The sequence below is a fragment of the Peromyscus eremicus genome, chromosome 20 (genome assembly GCF_949786415.1).
Source record: "Peromyscus eremicus chromosome 20, PerEre_H2_v1, whole genome shotgun sequence".
Classification (NCBI taxonomy): Eukaryota; Metazoa; Chordata; class Mammalia; order Rodentia; family Cricetidae; genus Peromyscus; species Peromyscus eremicus.
This window is the reverse complement of record NC_081436.1, coordinates 5116738-5124516: the sequence shown is the minus strand read 5'-3', so window position 1 is coordinate 5124516 and position 7779 is coordinate 5116738.

The window sequence follows — 7779 nt, the reverse complement described above, 5'->3', positions numbered from 1 at the left end:
TGTCCACAGAGGCCAGAGGACGGTCAGGAAAGCAGTTATAGACTTTGTGAATTGCCATGTAGGTGCTGGGAATTGAACCCAAGTCCTCTAGAAGAGCAACTAGTGCTTTTAACCACTGAGCCATCTCTCCAGCCCCATGTGTTGCATTCTTTTATGTTGCATTTGTTTAACTCTGTGAAGCTGTGTTCCTGTGCCTGTCTAAAACACCTGATGGGCTAATAAAGAGCTGAATGGTCAATAGCAAAGCAGGAGAAAGGATGGGCGGGGCTGGCAGGCAGAAAGGATAAATAGAAGAAAAAGGGAGAAAGAAGAAGGAATGAGAGAGGAAGGAGGAGGACTTCAGGGGCCAGCCACATAGCCACACAGCCACACGGCTGCACAGCCAGACATGGAGTAAGAAGGAAAGAAAAGGTCTACACGAATAGAGAAAGTTAAAAGACCCGAGGACAAAGATAGATGGGATAACTTAAGAAAAGCTGGCAAGAAACAAGCCAAGCTAAGGCCAGGCATTCATAAGTAATAATAAGTCTCTGTGTGTGATTATTTGGGAGCTGGGTGGCGGGCCCCCCAAAGAACAAAGAGCAAAAACAATCAACAACAGTCTCGATTTGTTTCAAGCCAGCGAACTTCCTCTTTTCTGCAGAAGACAATTGAGTTTGTAGTTTCTATTCTTAGAAATCCTTATTATTCGAGTAATATTGGGCTCTCCAGCTCAAGGAGAGGAAAAAGAATGGACGTCAGGGTTATAGATCCCATCCCCGACTGTGGCTGAGAGACTGTGGACAGAGCCATCACTAAAGAAGGAACATGATGAAGCACAGACACCTGACAAAAGATGCCCAACATCACTGACCGCCTGTCTCTCTCCTCCAGCCATTCTTCTCCTAAACATGTGCTCAAGGAGAAAGGGAATATACATACACACAAGCTCACACACACTCATTTTTACAGCAGCTTCACCTGTAATTACCAAAAACTAGATACAAGCTAGATGTCTATAGTCCTAGACCACATAAACAGCTTGTGACTCATCCATTTGTAGGGGTCCCGTTTAACATGACCACAGCCATCTTGGTCATAGTTACCACTTTGCTTGCTGGTGACCCCTATATCCATCTCCAGGACAGCCAGCTAAATACGGTATGGTGGCCATTGGTGCCCAGACTGTTTCTCAACCAAGACAAGCATGCTAACAGGTTTGGTTTGTTTTCCTAAAAATCCAAGCATATTCTGGTTGAGAATGCTTATCTTTAGCGAGGTTGGGAGCTATCTTACGGCCACCTATGATCCACCCCTGTCCGTAAGCCCCCAGTAGATTGCATTTTGTGTAACTCTGGATCTGCCTGCCTCTCCTTTCAGTCGTGTGGCACGATGTTGTCACTCTTCACACAAAAGGATCTCACTTTTCCGGAGCAATACACAATAGCACAGTACCGAGCATCAAAAAGGAGCAAACCATTGTCACCTACGATGTACCCGATCTCAAAATAGACCAGTGGCACATACAATGTATTTGAGTCAAAATATTTATACTAAGAAAAAGAGCACAATTACATAATTCCACTTACATAAAACTCCAGAAAGTGCAAAATAGTATCTAGTACCACAAACCAGATTGGTGATTGCTTTGGGAGGGGGAATAGGAGGTATGGGAGAGGAAAGTGGCATGGGGATTTAAGAAAAGGTTTGGGGTCGGGCGGTGGTGGCGCACGCCTTTACTCCCAGCACTCGGGAGGCAGAGGCAGCAGATCTCTGAGTTCAAGGCCAACCTGGTCTACATAGCAAGCTCCTGGACAGCTAGGTCTACACAGAATGACTCTGTCTCAAGAAAAATGTTTTAGACGGTTTCTATTCAAGCATATTCCCAATATATCTGGACATGAAGAATTAAAGAGTTGGTCTAGCCTGGACTGGTTTTGGGTGCATGCACAGTAAAACCAAAGCTGTGTCCCCTTGCAACCTTTTAGGGAGATCTCCCTGTTCACCTTCATACACCCTCCACACACATGCACACACACACACACACACGAATAATAAAAATTTCTACCCAGCAAACTATGTTTTAAATATGTGCAGCTCACTGTGTGTTGAGTACGCTACAGTAAAGCTGTTAGTGAAATAGAACGCAGAGGGTTAGAGAGGCAGCTGAGTCTATAAAGCGTTTTCCTTGCAAGCATGAGGTCTGAGTCCAGCCCCAGAACCCACAGTAAAAACAAAAATCAAGCTGGGCGGTGGTAGCACACGCCTTTAATCCCAGCACTTGGGAGGCAGAGGCAGGCGGATCTCTGTGAGTTCGAGGCCAGCCTGGTCTACAGAGTGAGTTCCAGGACAGGCACCAAAAAGTACACAGAGAAACTCTGTCTCAAAAAAACAAACAAACAAAAACCCAGCATGGCAGCTTGCTTTTCTAATTCCAGCACTGGTGAGGTAAAGACAGGTGGGTCCCTGAGACTCACTGGCCAGCTAGTCTAGCCCATTTGACAAGTTCCAAGTCAGTAAAGACCCTGTCCTAAAATAAAGGTGGATGGTTCCTAAGGAATGACACTCCAGATTGTCCTCTGGCCTCTGCATACATGTGCGCACATATGCATGCACAGCTCCACACACACATGCATGCACAGCTCCACACACACATGCATGCACAGCTCCACACACACATGCATGCACAGCTCCACACACACATGCATGCACAGCTCCACACACAGATGCATGCACAGCTCCACACACAGATGCATGCACAGCTACACACACAGATGCATGCACAGCTACACACACAGATGCATGCACAGCTACACACACAGATGCATGCACAGCTCCACACACAAATGCATGCACAGCTCCACATACAGACACACACACAAATAAAGAAAACTGTTCTCTCAGCACTTGGCAGGCAAATCTCTGTGAATTCAAGGTCAATTGGTCTTTATAGCTAGTTCCAGGGCAGCCAGGGCTACACAGTGAGACTTCAAAACAAAAAGACACACACACAAATACACACACACACACACACACACACACACACACTGCCTACAGGAACTCAGCTAGAATTCAGAGTTATGATCATGTATGTAACCCAAATGTGTTACAGAAACAGGAATTCATATAAGAGCACCATGAAGAAAGACTATACGTGAGTCTACTTGGGTCCTGAGGCCAGCTTTACCACTAACAACCTAGTGGTAGAAGTTGCAATGTGGCTCCCAAAGTAGAAAACGCTGATGTCCTGGCCCCAGGACTGTGGACTGTGTCTTTGTCTGGGACAAAGGTAACTATAGAAACAATTAATCAACACGAGGTTATAATGCAGTCTGGCAGTTCCCCGTATGTCTAATATTCTTATGTCCTAGTTAAATTTCAATCGCTATGATAAAGACCATGACCGAAGCAGGTTAGGAGGAAAGGATTTGTTTGTCTTATAGTTTACAGTTTCATCATCGGGGAAGCCAGGGCAGGGACTCAAGGCAGGAATCTAAAGGTGGGAATGAAGCAGAGGCTATGGAAGAGTGCTGCTTACCGGCTTGCTCTTGTGGTTTGTTCAGTTTGTTCTTTTATACATCCCAGGACCACCTTCCCAGGGGTGATACAACCCACCATGGGCTGGGCCTTCTCACATCAATCATTAATCATGAAAATGACCCCAGGGACTTGCCTACAGGCAAACCTGATGGAGGCATTTTCTCAGCTGAAGTTCCCTCTTCCCAGATGACTTCCCAGATGCCAAGTTGACAAAAACCTAAGCAGGACACCTTATAAGACAATGCCCTGCCAGGTGGCGGTGGCATACGCCTTTAATCCCAGCACTGGGGAGGCAGAGGTAGGTGGATCTCTGTGAGTTCGAGGCCAGCCTGGTCTACAGAGAGAGTTCCAGGAGAGCCAAGGCTACACAGAGAAACCCTGTCTTGAAAAACAACAACAGCAACAACAAAAAGTCATCCTCTGGCCTCCACATGTGTGCCATGACCTATGCATACACAATAATAATAAATAATTATTACATTTTAAATCATCATCATTCAATGTGAATACACAGTAGGCACTACCTTGTTGCAGGGATGGAACAGTGGGAAGATCAGAGAGTCCTCGTATGTGTCCTCTTATTTGGAGGGACAAACACTGAATATAGATTTGCTCAGCACTCTACATTCTTTTTTTTTTTTTTTTTTTTTTGTTTGTTTTTGTTTTTTTTGTTTTTTCAAGACAGGGTTTCTCTGTGTAGCTTTGTGCCTTTCCTGGAACTCGCTTGGTAGCCCAGGCTGGCCTCGAACTCACAAAGATCCGCCTGCCTCTGCCTCCCAAGTGCTGGGATTAAAGGCGTGCGCCACCACCGCCCGGCAGCACTCTACATTCTGATGATGCTTTTAAGTCACAGCACAGACACCTGGAGTCAGGAAAGCCTCCCTGAGGAAATGAATTTTTAAGATGAGACCTGCTGAATAGTAATCAGGAGAAAGGTATTGAAGAGAGAGATGTTTGTTGGAGGAAGCACTCCAGGGAGAGGAGAGGAATGTACAAAACTCATGAAGCACAAGGGACTTTGTGCTACATTTGCGAAATGCCAACAGGCCAGGAGAGATGAGGCTGGAGACAGATGGCGTGGCCACCGCCATCCATAACAAAAAGTCACCCTCCACACTGTTGCCAGACTTGGCAGGAGGCACAGGGTCTGGTGCCAGGGGCTCTGTTCTGCTTCTTGGAATTTCTAAGTATATAAAGCTATAGATGGAAAATTGGAAGGCATGGCCAAGAAGGAAAGGCCCATTATGAAAGAGGAAGGAAAACCTAGATTCCTCCTCAAGAGGAAACAGAAATGAAGTTCATGCCAGAACTCAGGAGGCCAAGGCAAGAGTTCAATGACCACCCAGGCTGTGTGTGGTCTGACAAGCACCAGCAGGCTTACATAGCAAGTTCTCGTCAGCGGTGGTTCTCAACCTTCCTGACGCTGCCGACCCTTTTATACAGTCCCTCATGTGAGGTGACCCCAACCATAAAATTATTCCCGTGGCTACTTCATAACTGTAATAAATTGTAGTGCAGATACCCGATGTGAAGATGGTCTTAGGCGACCCCTGTGAAAGGGTCATTCAACCCCCAAAGGGGTCGCGACCCACAAGTTGAGAACCACTGAGCTACAGGCGCCTCACCACACGCAAAGGAGCTTATAATAGTTAATTTTGTTGTTTTAATTACTTTTTAAATTTTACGAGTATGGGTGTTTCATCTGTATACATGTCTATGCACCATGTGCTTGCCTGGTGCTCTCGGAGATCCAAAGAGGGCACTGAACCCCCAAGAACTGAAGTTACAGATAGCTGTGAGTTGACATGAGGGTGCTGGGAACTGAACCTGGGTCCTCTGGAAAGGCAGCTAAGTGTTCTTAACCACTAAGCCATCTCTCCAGTTCTGTGATGGTTAACCTTAATTGTCAACTTGATTGGCTTGAGAAAAAGCTAAGAGATCAGTAGAGTGTACCTATGGGGGTGTCACTTGAGGACATTTTCAGAGATGATTAGGTCAGGAAGGTTCTGACCAGATGAGCCAAATGAATGGATCATGTGACCAAATGATGGAGTCTTGGTGTTACGACGTAACTGGAAGATGTTCACAGGAGATGGAACCCAGAAGTTAGGTCCCTGGCTTGCCCTGGGTCCTTCTTATATTCCCTCTCTTCTGGTTCCTGGCCACCATGATGTGAGCTGTTCCGCTTCTCCACACCTCTGCTGCGATGAGTCTGTGTCCTGCCTTAGCGGCTTTGGTCAGCTGTCTTGCCACAGTAATTCCAAGTAACTAAGAGGCTCCTTCGGCCTTTCCTTTGCCTTGTTTTGACTATGGTCCCAGAATCAAGGGAGATCATCCCAACCTTCCCATCAGCTATATTCCCAAGAAACTGGGGAGATGTGGAAGAACACTGCTGTGGATCTGCTGGGATGACAAAGAGCTTCGTCAGCACAAGGCTGACGAACTCCGGGAAAACGAAGAAAATACACTGTACACGAAGAGCCAAAGGAAGAGCCAAGGCAGCTTTAAAAAGGCACCATCAAGGCTGGAAAAAGAAAAAAAGACTCGGAGGAAAATGAGGATGAGAGCGCCAAGAAGAAAGAAAAGGAAGTTGAAGACGATGATGATGATGACTACAGATGATTCTGATGCAGTTTTTCTTTGTCTATAAAACACTTAACCCTTGGACTGGGGAGATAGCTCAGAGGTTAAGAGCACTGGCTGCTTTTCTAGAGGTCCTGAGTTCAATTCCCAGCAACCACATGGTGGCTGCTCACAACCATCTACAATGGGACCTAATGCCCTCTTCTGTCATGCAGACATACAGGAAGACATATATAATAAATCTTTAAAAAAAAACTAATCCACTTATGCAGACTTTTGGTGGTTTGAAGACAGGGTCTATGTGTAGCCCTGGCTGTCCTGGAACTCACTATGTAATCTAGGCTGACCTTGAACTCCCAGAGATCCACCTGCCCCTGCATCCCGAGTGCTGGAATTAAAGGTGTGTGCACCACACCCAGCTTGCAAACTAACTTTGTTTTGCTTTTTCAAGACTAGGATTCTCTATGTAGCCTCGGCTGTTCTGGAACTCAACCTGTAGACCAGGCTAGACCAGGCTGGACCAGGCTGGACCAGGCTGGTCTCAAACCTAGAGACCTACCTGCCCATGTGCTGGGATTAAAGGCTGCAGCTAACTTTTTGTTTTTTTTAATGTGTTGTAAGTATTTTTGCCTGTATACACATTTGTGCACTCTATACATGTCTAGTGCCTTCAGAGACTAGAAGACGGTGTTGGATGCCCAGAAACCAGAATTACAGGGCGAGCTGCCATGTGGGTCCTAGGAATCAAACCTGGGTCCTCTGGTAATACTAAAGAGGCAGAGACAGGAGATCTCTGACTTTGAAGCCAGCCTGGTCTACAATGGGAGTTCCAGGCCAAACAGGGTTACAAGGTGAGACCCTGTTGAAAAAAAAGAAAGGGGGATGGGGGAATAAAAAAAAAAAAAAAAAAAAAGAATCCCTAAGACTGTAGGATTTATTTGTATATTTTGTGTGTGGATCTTTTCTTGTAATGGCAAGAATCAAGTGATGCTTAGAGCTATTAGCCTTGCTAATACAGGTTATAAATCACATGGAGCATTAAAGCATTTCTTGTCTGTGCACAGTAGAAATGATCAACATATGGGGACAGCACCTTTCTTACCTTCAGCTGTCTCTGAGGTAGCTCACTGAAGTAACTGTTCAATAATCCAGTGGCACTCGGCAATGGAAAGCCTTGAGCTACTCTGTGGACATTCTGAGTGCTTCTAACAGGATCTGTATTACAGTGACACCAGCTTTCTTTTCCTTTCTTTTTTTTTTTTTTTTTTTTTTTTTTTTTTTTGTTTGTTTTGTTTTGTTTTGTTTTTCGAGACAGGGTTTCTCTGTGTAGCTTTGGAGCCTGTCCTGGAACTCTCTCTGTAGACCAGGCTGGCCTCAAACTCAGAGATCCACCTGCCTCTGCCTCCTGAGTGGGATGAAAGGCATGCACCACCACCGCCCAGTAAAAACAGGACTTTGAAATGAAGGTATGTGCCAGGCAGTGGTGGCGACAGCACTTGGGAGGCAGAGGCCAGCCTGGTCTACAGAGTGAGTTCCAGGACAGCCAGGGCTGCACGGAGAGACCCTGGCAGGAAGGTATGTGATCAAAGTGCTTCCCTGCCGTGTTTTTCACTTACTTTCCTTCCCTGAGTAGGTTCTCGGGTCCCTGCTGGGCTGTTGGAGTGATGCCCACTCCTT